Genomic DNA, 16,395 nt, shown 5'->3' on the forward strand with positions numbered 1-16,395 from the left:
TATATTGCAGAAATATACCAATTATTTATATGATCAAATATAATAAATTAAATGTATAATCAATATTGGACTTATGAAAAAATAAATTAGGAAAAAGGAATAAGAAAATTTGGCCTGTGAACCGAAGAGAGGCATGATGTCGCTGCCCTAAAGCCGTAAATGCTTCCGTACGTGCAGGTTATGGCGGTGCCTATAACTCCAAGATACAACTCAAAACCTCATAGGATGTCTGTTCCGCTATGCATGCCAACAGCAAACGGAATTGTCAAGTATTGATTAATTGCCCAAGAATTATAAGGTAGAAATGTAAATTGACTGACAAATATGTGAGAAGTGAAGGAGACATAATAGTTTTTTAACGTATTCTATTTTCTTCTTATTTAAGGAACTTCTCATACCCCTTTAGAGAAGGATTATGACTCCTCAAATAAAACACAAATAAGTTTTGAATCTTTAAAATAAAAAATAATTAAAATAGCCAACCGTTACTAGTGTATTCTATTGCGAATGAATTCTACATAGGGAACATGAGGGACCTTAAATGTGCTTATAAATAAGATGGGTTACTCCTCACATTGCAAATTGGATTTATAAGAACCTCAACTTTTTCATGATATCAGAGCAAGTTGTCCCATTAAAACTAATTATATGTATATGTTGTGCATTAGTCAAAAACTAAGTAATAAATGATGAACAAATGAATACTTTGATTGATGTGTTCTTTTGTAGACTATTGCTAAAACTACTTGACAATGTATTCCGGGAGGAAACTGGAAAATATGAAACTGAATTAAGGCAATGAAAGTTCGTCCTGCGCATGCATGTATCCAGAAATCATTAACAAAACTGGGGATTGAGAATTTGAGAGTTTACCTTCATCTAGGTTATGAGCTCTTACTTGCATGATCATATGAAGACGAGTACTACGACGGCTCTTGATCGTAGATGGCTGTACAAGATTACACGGCTCTTACTTGCATGCTGCTTCTAGTTATCTATCATCTCATGATGTGTTATATAAATACAAATAAATATTAAAAGAAAAACAACAAAGGAATATAAGAAAGAAAAAAGGCTCCTGATCTCCCCTTTCACTATTCGGAGATTAATCACCCTTTACTCTCTTTCTTTGGAGATCGATCTCTGAAGAATTTTGTGATTTAGGAGATGCGTTTTCACTCTTCGGATATTGATTTCCCTTTTCTCTCTCTCTTCGAGATCGATCACCGAAGAGTCCTGTGATTTAGGATATATATGATATAACTCGATTAGGCTGTTCTAAATATCCAATGACAATGTGAATTAATTAAGTATACGTAGAGCGGCATCATTGACAAATTTGTAAGGAATATTTGTTTTTTTTTTTTTTAATTTTATAGAAAGGGAATATTGTTTAATCATGCTTGTATTATTATTTGAATATGTGAATTAATTAACACATGTTTTTTTCTTTATAGATAGAGAATATTGTGAATTAATTAACACATGTTTTTTGTTTTTAAATTCCAGCACTAGAGTCTAGCGAGATTTCTTTTTTTAAGTGTGATGTTTTATATTCAACTCTTGAGAATTGCGACCTTGATACCAAGATGGATATTTTACATCTATCCATCTGAGAGTTTTCTGGTCAACCAAAAATGTAAAATAAACATTTCACAACATTTACATCTTCCCTTAGATATGCTCTAAAGAATATTTTTCCTTATGGTTTGCTTGTTAGACTATGAAATTAATAAGGCATCAAATCATTTTCAAAGGGAAAAATAGGGCATCAAATTAATCAACATACATTGAGAAATAATAACTTGCGACTTGTCTGGGGGATGCTTCAAGAGTCAAGACTGGTAGCCAGCTCTTCATTCGTGGTCCATGAAGGTTATATGAACCATACTAACATGGAGTTGGGTACAGTACGTGGTCCAGAAAAAACAGAAAATGCTGCATGCAGCGGCAGATAATATCATCAATAAACTTTACTGGCCGTATAAAGTTTAATGATATTTATTCTCAAAATTAAATCCCACATTTTGTATAGGTCATCAAGGGTCCGTATTAATCCTGCATTAGTTTTGGTCTCAAGGATTAGATTGATATGTATAAGTCCCTGATTTAAAGGTATGCTGAGGAGAGAAATATAAAAAATATGTCCATTCAGAAGGTGGAAGATGAATTACTGATGAAGGAAACACATTCATTTCAATCAAAAGAAATACGTTGAATATTTGTTACTTTATTCATCTTCCAGAGTTTACAATATATAGGCACATATGCCTTATTCTACTATGAAAGTAATTACAAAAGATAAGGAACTAAATACAAAGGAATACAATCAATTGCATATCTTAATCCTACCAAATACAGGACTCCTAGAATAATTACAATTTAAGACCCACTTCAACACTCCTCAACTTGGTGCATAGATATTATACATGCCCAATTTGGCGAGTGAATCATTAAAAACTCTACTATACACTCATGTGTAAGAACATCAGCCAGTTACTCCCTTGAATTCACAAACGATATAGACACAATCTTCCTTTCGAGATTCTCCTTGACAAAGTGTTTGTCAACCTCCACATACTCTGTTCAATCATGTTGTACCAGATTATCTGTTATTTTCCTTGTAGACTTGTCGCCATAATATAATTTCATAGTTTCTTTTGGTTTGAAACCTAGATATCTTAACAGTTTACATGACCAGAGAAGCTCACATATTCCTTGTGCCATACCCCTATACTCAGCCTTGGTAAAAGACCTTGACACTATTTTCTGTTTCTTACTAAGCCACGTAACCAAGTTATCTCCAACAAACGTAAAATACCCAGATTTAGAATGCTAGTCAGTAACATTGCCAACCAAACTGCATCTATTAATCCCTCAACTTTTAGGTGTTCATTTCTTACATACAGTATTCCCTTACCTGGTGCAAACTTTAGATATGCCAAAATTCCCATTACAGCAGCCTTATGATCTTCACTGGGTGACTGCATAAACTAACTCACAACATTTACAGTAGTCAATTTGCCATGCTTACGCTTAAGAGACAAGGTGTGATCTAAATGACTATGGTGATACCCATATTTCTTCAGTGCTTGAGTAAACCAATCAAGCCAAGCACATGGTGATTGCTTATGTAAAAAGACTTACGCAATATGCACACCTCAGTATTACCACTCGCATCATAACCTAGTGAAAAGACCATGTACACTTCCTCTTCCAAGTTCCCATGAAGGAACGCAATCTTCACATCAAACTGTTTAAGAGGCCAATCCATATTTGCAACTAAGGAAATCAAAACATGTACTGTATTAATCTTTGCTAAAACAAAAAAAAAAAAAAAACCTTTTTTTAGTATAATCCACCATATGTTTAAGTGTACCTCTTAGCCACCAACCTAACTTTGTACCTATCAACTGACTCATCAACCTTGTAATTGATCCATATTTGTAGCTAAGGAAATCAAAGCACGTACTGTATTCATCTTTGCTACCGAAAAAAAAGTTTCTTGGTAATCTCCACCATATGTTTGAGCGTACCTCTTAGCCACCAACCTAGCTTTGACATGCCCAAATCCCGTTGTCTTTTCGGACAACGGGATGGCCACATGCTGGCCGACACCCGAGGGTGACGCAAGCCATTTTTATGAATGCATATGCTGAGAACATGGAAAACATGCATATAAATTTTACGTATAACAATGCAATATAGTAATCCAGTACAAACCTTAATAAAATATAATATCCAACTGCTAACAATGTAAAAGTGATAATGCATGACATGTTCATAGCGTACAACTAATTAGAAGTACAAGCAGAAGGAATAAAAGAAATTGTTATTACAAGAGATGTCCTACATAAAGAGGAGAACACGAATTCACTGATATGGGAATGCCTCGTAGCTCGAGTCGTATGCCTAAGGGGGCGCAAAACAAAACATGAGTGGACCAATTTTATATATAAGTAATACTAAAACAATTATTCTTCAACGTACTAACCCCCAGTTTAGAAAACCCATATAACATAATAAGTAATAGGTTTTCCGAAAACCCTAGCATGCCATAAAAACCTTCGTAAAACATATATCATATATAGTGTGCTTAGTAGTGGTATCACAATCGCCCGAAGGCACTACATCACCCGACCAAAGCCATATATAAATATCTCCGAAGACACTACATCGCCCGAACGAAGCCATATATAAATATCATTCGCCTGTAGGCACTACATTGCCCGATCGAAGCCATATATAAGTATCATTCGCCTATAGGCACATAGTATGAATAACCACTAAGTAAGCACAAAAAATCATGAACATAATCTTTTCAAAATATATCTTATCGAAACTCAATAGCTCAAACATCATAGCATACATCATAAGCATAAATATCTCAGTAAACATAAATTTGGTAAACCATGATATTTCATAAAGCATAAATCCGATTTACTCATAAACGTTTCATAATACGCAATCATAAAATCATGCTTTTCATGTATGCATTTCTGGTAATTAAATCATGCATTTTGGAAAGGGTCCACTCACAGATACTCCGTCCCCGAAGAACCATTCGAATTGGGGAGGACGGAAACGCCACTAACAAACGCACCTAAGCACATAAAGGGACCAATTAATAAAACTCTACTAAAACGATTGAATTTGGGAAAATGGATGTCGTAAATGGATTCAAGACGTTGAAAAACCTCATGAGGGACCTTGGGTTCCTCTATGCGCCGAGATTGGTCATTGGAAAAGTCACCGCCATGGACAACGGTGGAGTACAGTACCTCTGGTGAAGGCGCATGTGCTCCACGCTCTGGCCATGGCAAGTGCCCACGCGTGGCCTATGGAAAAACTAGAAATTGGGTCCGAGTTGGGTCAGATCTGGTTTTGGGTTGCTGGGTTGGACTGGGTTATTAGGTTGGGCCTAGTTTGTTGGATTGGGTCGGGTTTTGGGCTGGATCCAGTTTTAGGGTTGCAAGTTGGGTCAACCCGGTTTCAGGCCATGGGTCGATTAAAATATGGGCAGGGGTTCTAGAGCTCCATTCGAGCTCATTTCTTCACCATTTTCGACTTTCTAGCTATAGAAATGAAGCTTAGGATGAAAGGTAGAGGTTCGTACCAATTTGGAGACGTATCGTGGTCAGAGTTGATTGGAAAATGGCCTATAAGGCTCGGGTTCTTGCCAAAGCTTCCCACGAGCTGTTTCTGCATCCAACAAGCGTATACAGATTAAAACATGCCTTGATCTAACCTTAAAACGTAACCTAAAGGTTTCAAGGAACTTACTCACGTCGGAAAAGTCACAAAATCCGTCAAAGTTCGTAGGGGGAGACGATAGACGGTGCCTCTGTCATTGTCGAAGCACCATGATTTTTGGCACGAGGTTTTGAGGTCACGACATTCAGGTTTTAGACATTGTTGCTGTGTAAGTAAAGCTCAAAGAGAAAGAGAAGGGTCGTAGGGAAGAGGGGATCGGGAAAGCTAAGGGAAAGAGAGAAAAATGTGGGGGAAAGAAGGAGAGAGAGCTGAGAGATATTTCAGAATAAAAGGGGGGACTCACGGATAGGAAGGGGGGAAAAAGGACAAGAATCCCAAGTCGGTCCCATTGGCTCACAATTTAAGATCACTAAAATCTTCGTTATAACTCCAAATTCAAATCTGTTTGTGCCCACGTGTTCGTGGTGATGAGTACGATAAAAATAAACTAAAAAAGGTAATCATATGTGTTTCGACGAGACGGTCAATGAAAGTCAACATTCATGCTTCAAGGGCAATTTGGTAATTTCATACGTTCAATACAATAAAATACTACAAATTTAGGATGGGGCATCACAAGCTTTGTACGTATCAACTAGTCCATCAGCCTTGTAATTGACTGTAAACACCGAACGACAACCAACAAGTTTCTTCTCGTGAGATAACGGTACTATCTCCCAGGTTTTATATTTTTTTTGTAACTCAGACATTTCTTCATCCATAGCTTGTATTCACTTAGGGTCTAATGTAACTTCTTCCACCCTAAGTTGGAATCTTGATATACTCCATATGATTTACCAATGCTTTTCATATAGGTGAAATGCATTCACAAGGTACATAATTTGCAATTGGATATCTCATATTTTCTTCTTAAGAGAACCTATCAGGTGGCCCATTTCAATTCTGCCTCAGAGGCAAATTATATGTACTCACAACAATATTAGGATTAGTTCAATTATCAATTAAAATGCTCACCTATGAGATATTCAGTGAAGATGGAAAAAGCCCTAAAGGATCAAAGAAAAAGGGTTTAAAATGGAAGACGAATTAATAGAGTCGTGCCATACTAGATCAAACATTTTATGTTGTTAAAAAACGTTGGGTTGTTCGATAAAAGCATGCTGAAATGGACTAGTATGTTTGGTAAAAGCCTGCGGAACTGGGCTACTTATTTGGTAGAGGCCTGCTAAAAAGAGCTAGATTCTTCGATAAGGTCAACCGAACTGACCTAGGATGTTCAGTAGGGTTATGCCGACCAAGGTTAGGATGTTCGGTAGGGTCCTATCAAACAAGGCTGGAGTCTTCGATAGTGCCATGCCGAACTATGTTGGGAATTTCGGTAAGGACCTACCCAACTAGGTCGTGCTGGTCTATTGGAATGATATTAGCAGTGAACTGTTTGTGTAGTTGGACTATTACATTCTCTCTTTCTCCCCATGAAGTATAATCTAACCAACGTAGACCATCTAAACCATCATTCCCCTACTAGTTATCAAAGTTGGATAGAGAAGAAGCATAAAACCATACGGACTCGAAAAATGTAATATCCATTATGACATACATACATCGGCAGGGTAATAACACTTGAATTTCTGCTGAGTTGCGAAACCCATAAAACACACCAAAGTGCACACAAATCAAGTTTGCTACAATGAAATTTTTGAATATGAATAATAAACCACACCACCAATGATCCGAGGTGACAATTTTATATTTTTTTTAACCACTGGAGCATGTTAAGTGAGCTCCTAAAGTGGCGTTCAAAAATTCAAGACCCGAGAGGGCAAGTTCATAACATAGACCACATATACAACTGTTTTAAGCCAGAAGCATTTGGGAGTAGATTGATGTGATAAATAATAGCACTCAAATTAAGAGGGCAAGTTCATAACATAGACCACATATACAACTGTTTTAAGCCAAAAGCATTTGGGAGTAGATTGATGTGATAAATAATAGCACTCAAATTAAACCCTCTTTTTGACAATTGTAGTATAGATATAAGTAGGGATCATTCTAGGCTTGGGATTAGGAGGGATTGCTAATCTAATGAAAACTGACTCAAAGATACAAAAATATGCTGAAAAACACTTAAACAAACTCAAAGACTCTTAACTAAACTTACGTGACTCAAAACAAACTTGAAAGACTCAATACAACGCAAAACAATCAAAAAGACTCAATTTAGAATCTAGGACTTAATTTGGACGAAAATAGAATTGGTTTTGACTCAAAAAACTCAAAAACACACTTTAGGACAGATTTGAAACAAGTAAGTAAAGGGGATTGGGTTTTGGACGAATTTAAGAGAAAAACAAGTAACTAAAAGACTTAGAAGAGATTTATCCGAATTTGGGAAAACCAATGGATGATTAGATAGCTAGAGGATACTTTTCCACACATGATATATTCAAACACAAATTGATTTCCAGTTGCTTTTCCGATAAACCATGAACCTCAACACCCCAGATTAACCGTGACATGACTAATTAACCCTCAGATTTTCCTTAAGTTATTGGATTGGATGACATCATACGACAACCCAAAACATTCTTTAAAAGTTCCCTACATGACATCATAATAGAGATACAATCAAAGATCATTACGTTCAATGAAAATCATAAGTATTGACAAAGCACTTGTAACTATGACATCATGATACTCATGCTAGCAATTTACTTAACATGATTGTGAAAACAACCTTAACTACTTGTGAATATAAGTTTGTGACGATTATGTGAAACTCCCTTATATTCTAGCACCAAATTCAAGCATGCAAATTAAGTAGGCCTCCCTAATCAACATACAAGAATAAGTTATCCATCAAATGGTTAAGTAAATTGCATTCACAATTTATGAAATCACAACTACACTTAATCAATTCATATCATAAATATAATCATGGTTTCAAAGCCTCCCCTAGCTAAAACGAGTTTAGCCTCTCATGTTCACAACAAAACAAAGGAAATTGAATTAAACATTGAAAACAAAAGATAGATTACACCTAAAAACGTTCCAACACTCCAACTTGAATGCACAAACGTCCAAGGCTTCTTCTTCTTCTCTTCTTCCTTGCAAGGCTGCGGCACAAGAGTTCTAGGGTGATTTTGGATGAATTTCTAGGTTGTGAATGGATTTAGGTTGGCAAGGTGGTAAGGCAAAGGTTGGGAATGGTGAATGGGTGTTTGGGTGAAGGTATAAAAGTGTATGAATGGTGGAAGAAGGATTGAAAGATGCAGCAGAGATTGGGAGAAAGGATGATGGATGGCAGATTGTGTGGGTGAATGATTAGGGTTGAATAAGGGGTACGGCTTTGGTATTTATTTGAGAGAAAGAATCCTAAGGTTTATTACATAGTTTAGGAAAAGATTGGACCCCCAAATCCCTAAGGAAAATGAGATATAAAATTAGAAAATCCAAGGGAAAGAGGAAGGAAACTTGCGGCATAAATGGTATGAAAAGGGATGTGGTTTAAGTCTGAAATTAGGCAAGGATTTTGGATGAAAAATGTATGTAAGGTGTGGCATTAACTAAGGTGAAATAGGTATGTGATTTTGTGACATAGAATAGGAAACAAGGACCTCCCTTGCACGGCAAGGAAGGGAAAGTCTATGGGGTGCACGGCAAGGATTGCTAAGTTGCAAGGAAGGCTTGGTTTGTGTCCTAAAATACATAGGAGTCTTCAATGTTGTTGAAACATGAGGTCTTTTAGGATTAGGAAAGGTTAAACCAAAATAGGAAACCTTGGCTTAACTTTCCTACTTCAAATAGAAAACCTTCTTGGACTAGGATTCCTCTTGTGATTAGGAATCCTCACACCTTTTGGTCTTCAATTTCGTCCATTCCTTTTGCTCCAAACATATGCTATCCATTCCAAGTCCAATTTTGCTCCAAAATGCACCTTTTTGTTTCCTTAGCCATATGAACCTAAAAACACACGAAAATAGCTTAAACTACTAAAATAACTATGAACTAACAACATAAATGTACGAAAACAAGCTAACTAAGTCGCCTAAATATGCTCCTATCATAGATGCACCAATAATCAAAGCATGGGCTGTCGCTAAGTATGACAATTCTTCCTTTCCACCACCCCATTTTGTTATGGGTTATGAGGACAAATAGTTTCATGAACAATCCCATGATCTTGTAAGAACCAAGATAACTCATAATTTATGTACTCCACCACAAAACTTTAATATTAGAGGAATACATCGCTTTAACCATTTGATGAAACGGATGAAACACATCTCAAACATCACTTCTATTTTTCAATACGTACAACCATGTCATGCAGGTGTAATCATCCATGAAAATAAGGAACCACTTAATTCCAGAAGTATTCCTAATAAGAAAATGCCCCACATATCATAGTATACTAGCACATACAGAAAAAACATGTTATTCATACTTGAAGAGAATGAAGCACGATAACTTTTGACTTAAATACATACTTCACACTTTAATTCGGAGTCTTTAATACCACTAAACAAAATAGGTAACATATGCTTCAAATAAACAAAAGATGCTTGCTCCAAATGATGATGCAATAATCATAAATTCTGTAGATTACTATCACGCAACACACAAACCAAATTAGCTCTTCCAAGAACCACGTCATCCACATTATGTAGCTCATTTCTCTTAGTGTCACGTCAATGATCTCCTTTGTCCAAATATGTTGAAGCAAGAAAAATAAAGAATATAAATACAACACAATCCAATTATTCAGGGACTTTTGGTACAGACAATAAGTGATGGGACAATGATTGCTCCAATAAATAATTTTGTAAGGAAAGAGAGAGTATAAGACATACTATTACCACTCCAACAATAGGAGCAATAGTACCATTGGTAGTTGCCACACACTTTCTATGAGAACGTGTCATAGGTTGAAAAAAAGTTGTTATCATACGTCCTATGATTTGTTGCACCAGAATCTAAAATCCAACATGTTTTCGCCATTGTAACAACACAAAAGATAGTAGGGTACAACAACAGTAAAAAATACGAAGTTAGGCTTGATTATAGCCACAGTAGTGCAAAGATTTTGTTTAGGGTTTGGATTGAAAACAAGCTCTCATACCAAGAAGAAATATATTGAATATTTGTTACTTTATTCATCCTCTAGAGTTTATATATAGTTACACATGCTCTATTCTACAAGGTAAGTAATTACAAAAGATAAAGAAACTAAACACAAAAGATTACGTCAATTACAAATCATAATCCTTCCAAACCAAATATAGGACTCCTAGAATATTTATAATTTAATACTCAAGTCAACTCAATCCTCCTCAAAATGGTAGGGTTAGAAGAGACAAGTTTTATTCCTGTCTAATCTCTTCTAATCATGGCTTAATCAGGTGATTAATCAGTGGTTAATGATGATTAGGTTGTGCATAGTAAGCTGGTGTTTGCAAACGGAGAAGAACAATGCACACTTGCATAGGCACCTTCATCCTCTCATGAAAGCACGGTTCCTTCGCCATGACGCTGACAAGCAAAGATCTCAAGCACATTTTCAAAAGTCCTACCTCCAGTTGATAATGACAAATGAAGTCCCTGCTCACCTCTTTTTTGAAGTTGTTAAGAAAGAGAATTGAAGCAACTAGATTTTCGGGTTCATATTGTTTAGGTTTTGATGAATTGGGAATTGGGTTGTGAAAATTAAAAAAGATGATCCTACTTGATTGCCTTGTTTGATCTCCGCACCCATGCCTGGAACGAAGTCCACGCCCTTCGCTTACCTAGGGCCGTCTTGATTTCCTCCACCAACTGCCTTGTACTCACCAGAATCTGCAACGACCCTCTCGGTCCCTCCTTCAACCTGTGGAAAATCGAGGAGGGCACCATGGAGTTCAGCGAGATTGAGGATGCCTTTGTATTATGATTTTGGCCCACTTGTAAATTGTAAACTATCTTAGCTTGTTGGGATTTTGCTTGTAGGGCCTTTGTGTTAAATTTTTTGTACAGGTTTTATAAAAAAATGGAACCGAATCCAAACTGGACCTATAAGGAACCAGATCCCTTCTGGATCCAATAAAACTGAGTCTACTGAGTAAGGGATTCGGGCCGTTGAAATTTGATCTAACGGCTCAAACATGGGGCCCTCAAAAAGTTATAATAATTGTAACCATTGGATCAAATTTCAACTGCGCGGATCCCTTGCTCAGCAGACTTAGTATATTTGGATCTAGAGGGGATCCTCTTCCAACCTATAAAACCAAACCAAAGTCAAACCGAACTATAAAAAAACCTAAAGAAAACCGATTAGAATAGTAATTTCAGTTCGATTTTCGATTTTAACAAAAGCTGAACCTATTGAAATTGAACCAACCCCTATTGAGAATTGACTAATATTTAAATAAAAAAATAGCAAACATGGTGTGCATTGAACGCCTTAAATAGCAAGAATATTAGCCTTTGTACGACGCACTATTTAGTAAAAATGGCGTGAAAATGTACTTCATTTATGGTGTGCCAATGCATGCCATAAACGAGATGGACTTTTTACGGCAAAGGCTTTTATGACACGCTCTTGGGTGCTGTAAATGGTTATTACGGCATGCATTGTGCGCCATAAAAACTAATTTTGGCGTCGTGTAATACACTAAAACGGTAAAACCTACATATGGTCATAATGTTGGGACTAAGCTGATTTTATAAGCTTATTACTTAATAGAGCTATAATTAAAATATATTAATTTTTTACTCAGTTATCTTTAATGAAAGTTGTATGGATACAAAATTGCATCTGCATTGGTAGTGAATCATGTAATTTTCAAGATGTAACATTGGAAAAAAAAAAAAAAAAAAAAAAAAAAACACCTAATTTTTAAAAGTTAGTGCATGTGTGTATGAAGTGCTCTCTTTGATACTTCCGCTTTCTAAGTGAATTTTTAAAAGCTAGTGCATGTATGTCACCACAGCGAATTCATAAGTTGATGTGTGGCGTTGCAATGTTCAAAAGATGAGATATGAGTTTGTTAGGTGACCAAAAATTGATGTAGTAAAATGTAATTTACCCTTTTTTTATCCAAACACAAACGTATTTCATCCATACATATAGCATTACCATTGATTCAAATGAACCAAGATTGATACCAGGACAAGGCAAAATGTAGCAGTAAAACAGGTAAAACCAAGAGTCACGCCCACCAAACGTATGAGCTCAAAGAACGTCGATACCTCTCTTGCTTTTCTGAGTTTGCAATTATATCCTGGTAAATAATTCCAACCATTTTGTTGCCTTTTGCCACAATATTTCTCAAGTCTCCCCCTCATCTTAAGGACTTCCATCTTCTCTCTTAACACACTCAAATTTGCATCCACAATATTCCTTGATCCACCTACAGATAATACAAAGAATCAAACATGACATGCAAGTTAACTTTTTTGAATATATAATTGGAAGCTAGTTATTAATATATCACTATAATATGTTTATTTTTGTGGCCTATATTGGCATAGAGAAAAAATATAGAGAGATATGTGTTTGTAAGGTTGTGTAGAGTAATGTGTGTTATGCCCTTACGCAGTGCCTTTATTTATAGTAATAAGAGAGAGAGAGAGAGAAGAAATCCTTCTCCTCCAAGGATTACAAGTCTATATAGGACAGAATAACTAGAATCAAATCTAATTTAGGATTTACACACACTTAAACTAGAAGTTTATAACACTCCCCCTTGAGTGTGTAAATACTCAAGTAGATTCGGCATCATGTAGAGGTTGAGGAAGTCAATTCATCGACACTGATTCTGGGAACACGTTATTCTCAATAAGGTAGGAACTTGCATAAGGAAGTAAGTCTCACAAAAAGCCCCCTATGGCTATGGTAAAAACCTATGGCTATGGTAAAAACCTATGGCTATCGTAAAACCCCGAGAGAGACAAAACCCATAGTCTAAGGAAAAATGCGTGAGAAATGCAGAGTCAAATGAAACATCTACAGGACGTCATCAAGGATATGATCAACCCAAGGTGGGTGCCTCGTCAAAACCTAGTTAGGTAACAAAAACCCGGTGGGAAAATTGCTCCTAATCGTAGAAAAAAAATAGTACATTAAGATCAAGAAAGTATACTTCATGATACTTTCCTGAGTTTGACACAATTCCAAAGAGAACTAGCAATTTTACAACTCATAAAGTATACGCATACCAATTCCTTGAACAAGCTTTTGAAACGTTGCCTTTGGTAGTGATTTGGTGAAGAGGTCGGCCAAATTGTCTTGTGAACGGATTTGCGTGACTTCAATCTTCTGATGCTATTGTTGTTGATGTGAGAAGAACAACTTCGGTGCAATATGCTTGGTGTTGTCTCATTTGATGTAACCCATCTTAGGTTGTTCGATGCATGCTGCGTTATCTTCATAAATCGTCATCGGGACACCAACAACGGGGTAAAGATCGTAGGAGCTTCGGATATGGCCAACAATTGTTCTCAACCAAAAGCATTCCCGAGTTGCTTCGTGTAAGGCAAGAATTTCAGCATGGTTACATGAAGTGGTAACTAAGGCCTGTTTAGTTGACCTCCAAGAGATTGCGGTGCCTCTTACGGTAAAGACATAACCCGTTTGAGAGCGCGCCTTGTGCGGATCTGATAAGTATCATGCGTCAGCATAACCAACAAGGCAAGAATCGACTCGAGATAAGGGTTGCGGCATCACTCGAGGACTCGTATAGATAGAACAAGCCCAAATCCGTAATAACCTTAAGGTAGCGAAAAATGTTTTTAACACCAATCCAGTGTTTGTGTGTTGGTGTATTATTGTATCTTGCCAAAAGATTAACAGCAAATGAGATGTCAGGTCTAGTGCATTGAGCTAAGTACAATAAAGCGTCTATCGCACTTAGATAAGGAACTTCAGGCTCCAAAATCTCTTTATCATCCTCCTTCGGACAGAAGGGATCTCGTTTGCATCTAGCGATCGAACGACCATAGGAGTACTCGAAGATTTCGCTTTATCTTTATTAAAACAGCGCAACACCTTCTCGGTGTAGTTCGTTTGATGTACTAAGATTCCATCCAAACGGTGCTCTATATCGAGACCGAGATAGTATCAAGTCTTTCCTAGATCTTTCATCTCAAATTCCGACTTCAGGTGCGCGATAGTTCGCACAAGCTCTTTAGGAGTTCCAATGAGATTCATGTCATCAACATATATTACAACAATCGCAAAATCGGAATATGACTTTTCAATGAACACACAAGGGCATAGTTCATTGTTCAAATATCCCTGACTATTCAAATACTCACTCAGACGGTTATACCACATTTTTTCAGATTGTTTCAAACCATAGAGTGAACGCCTCAACCGAATTGAGAGCGTGTTCCAAGTTTGGAAATATTTGATCCAGTCATTGTTAAGTCCTTGGGGAACTTTCATATAAATTTTATGTATCAAGATCCCCATAGAGATACGCAATTACTACGTCCATCAGCTGCATAATAAGTTTTTCAGAAACTACCAAACTTATAAGGGGTGAATAAGTTTGGTCATAGTCAATCCCGGGGCGTTATGAGAAGCCTTGCGCAACAAGACGAGCTTTGTAAGGCACAATTTCATTCTTCTCATTACGCTTCCGAACAAAAACCCACTTGTAGCCAATGAGCTTCACATGTGGAGGAGTGGGAGCTACAGGTCCAAACATCTTATGTTTTGCAAGTGAATCGAGTTCGACTTGGATTGCTTGTTTCCAATTTGACCGATCGGTTCTACGTCAACATTCATCAAATGAATGAGGTTCAATGTCATCGCTCAACATGATCTCAGTAGCTACTGCATATGCTAATGCATCGTCAACGATTATCTCATTTCTACACCAAACATCATCTAAGCTAGCATAATAGACCGAAATCTCACGATTCTCGAGAGGTAGATTTGTCTCTTCAAGGACACTTCCGTAATCTAGAATTTCCTTATGAGTTGGATAGAATCAGTAAGTGACAATTGGATTCATGGTAGGTTCTTCAAGTGCTTGTGTAGTGGGTTTCCTTTTCTGGTGGTGTGAATCCTTTGAACCAAGAGGTCTGCCACGTTTTTGTGTAGGGGCAGATGATTGGCTAGCCGCTAATGTACATGGATCGCCAAATATTGTGTAGTGGGTTTCCTTTTCTTTTATACTCATTGGATATTTTCTAAAAATCAATTAAAATCTTCTAGTATTATGCATTTTCCAACTCCAAAAAATCTAATTAATATCTTACAATAGAATTCTAACATAAATCTATCTACAAAACATTCTACCCTAACTCAAGTAACAAATATAAGAATGTATGTTATACCTATAAGCGGGATATGAAACCTAACTAAAAAGTAGAAAAAACATAATATACCTACAAGTAGACACAATAATCTATGACAAGTTGATTATAAAAAAGAATCTATAGGTAGATAAATACAATTAACCTATGATACACGTTTATTATAAAAATTAAAAATAAAATCCATAAATGGAGTTTAAACAAGAGGAAGAACAAGAAATAACAAAAAAATAAATAAATAACCAAAGAGATAATTAGGAGGAAATTAGATTTTTATAATAAATCTTATCATTGAAGAGATAATTATTGATAATTAAATTTAAGGATTTAGACTTATTTTAATAAACTGAACTATTCCTAGTATTGGTTTAAAAAATTGACTTATATCAAGTTTCCCCAATAATAAATTATAAACAAAGGAATACTTTGATTGATGTGTTCTTGTCTAGACTATAGCTAAAACTACTTGAAGCATTTATATTTCAGAAGCAAACTGGAAATATGAAACTAAATTAAGGCAATGAAAGTCTATCCTGCGCATGCATGCCTCCCGAAATCATTAACAAAACTGGGGACTGAGAATTTGAGAGTTACCTTCTTCATCTAAGCTCTGAGCTCTTACTTGCATGATCCTACGAAGACGAGTACTACAACGGATCTTTATGGTAGATGGCTGTACAAGGTTACACAGAGAAGGTAGAGAAGAAGAAGCCTTCGCCATGCTGCTTCTGTTTATCTACATGTCATGATCGGTCGTGATTGGGGGATTTAATCCAATTCTTTCGAACTTTCACTTTTTCGGAATGAAATGTTTATACAAACAACTATTAAAAGAACAACAAAAAAAGGGGAGTGCACGTGGTCCATGAAGGTTTT

The 16,395-nt window shown here is 36.4% G+C and overlaps 1 long non-coding RNA gene across 1 annotated transcript; it reads right to left on the bottom strand.

The window, feature by feature from the left end:
• Nucleotides 1-12,257: 12,257 nt before the first annotated feature.
• Nucleotides 12,258-16,395, bottom strand: LOC137738636 (uncharacterized). Its single transcript, XR_011069035.1, has 2 exons — nucleotides 16,114-16,395; nucleotides 12,258-12,605 (listed from the first exon to the last, which is right to left on the bottom strand). It is a non-coding gene; the product is annotated as an uncharacterized lncRNA (long non-coding RNA).

The sequence above is a fragment of the Pyrus communis genome, chromosome 7 (genome assembly GCF_963583255.1).
Source record: "Pyrus communis chromosome 7, drPyrComm1.1, whole genome shotgun sequence".
NCBI lineage: Eukaryota > Viridiplantae > Streptophyta > Magnoliopsida > Rosales > Rosaceae > Pyrus > Pyrus communis.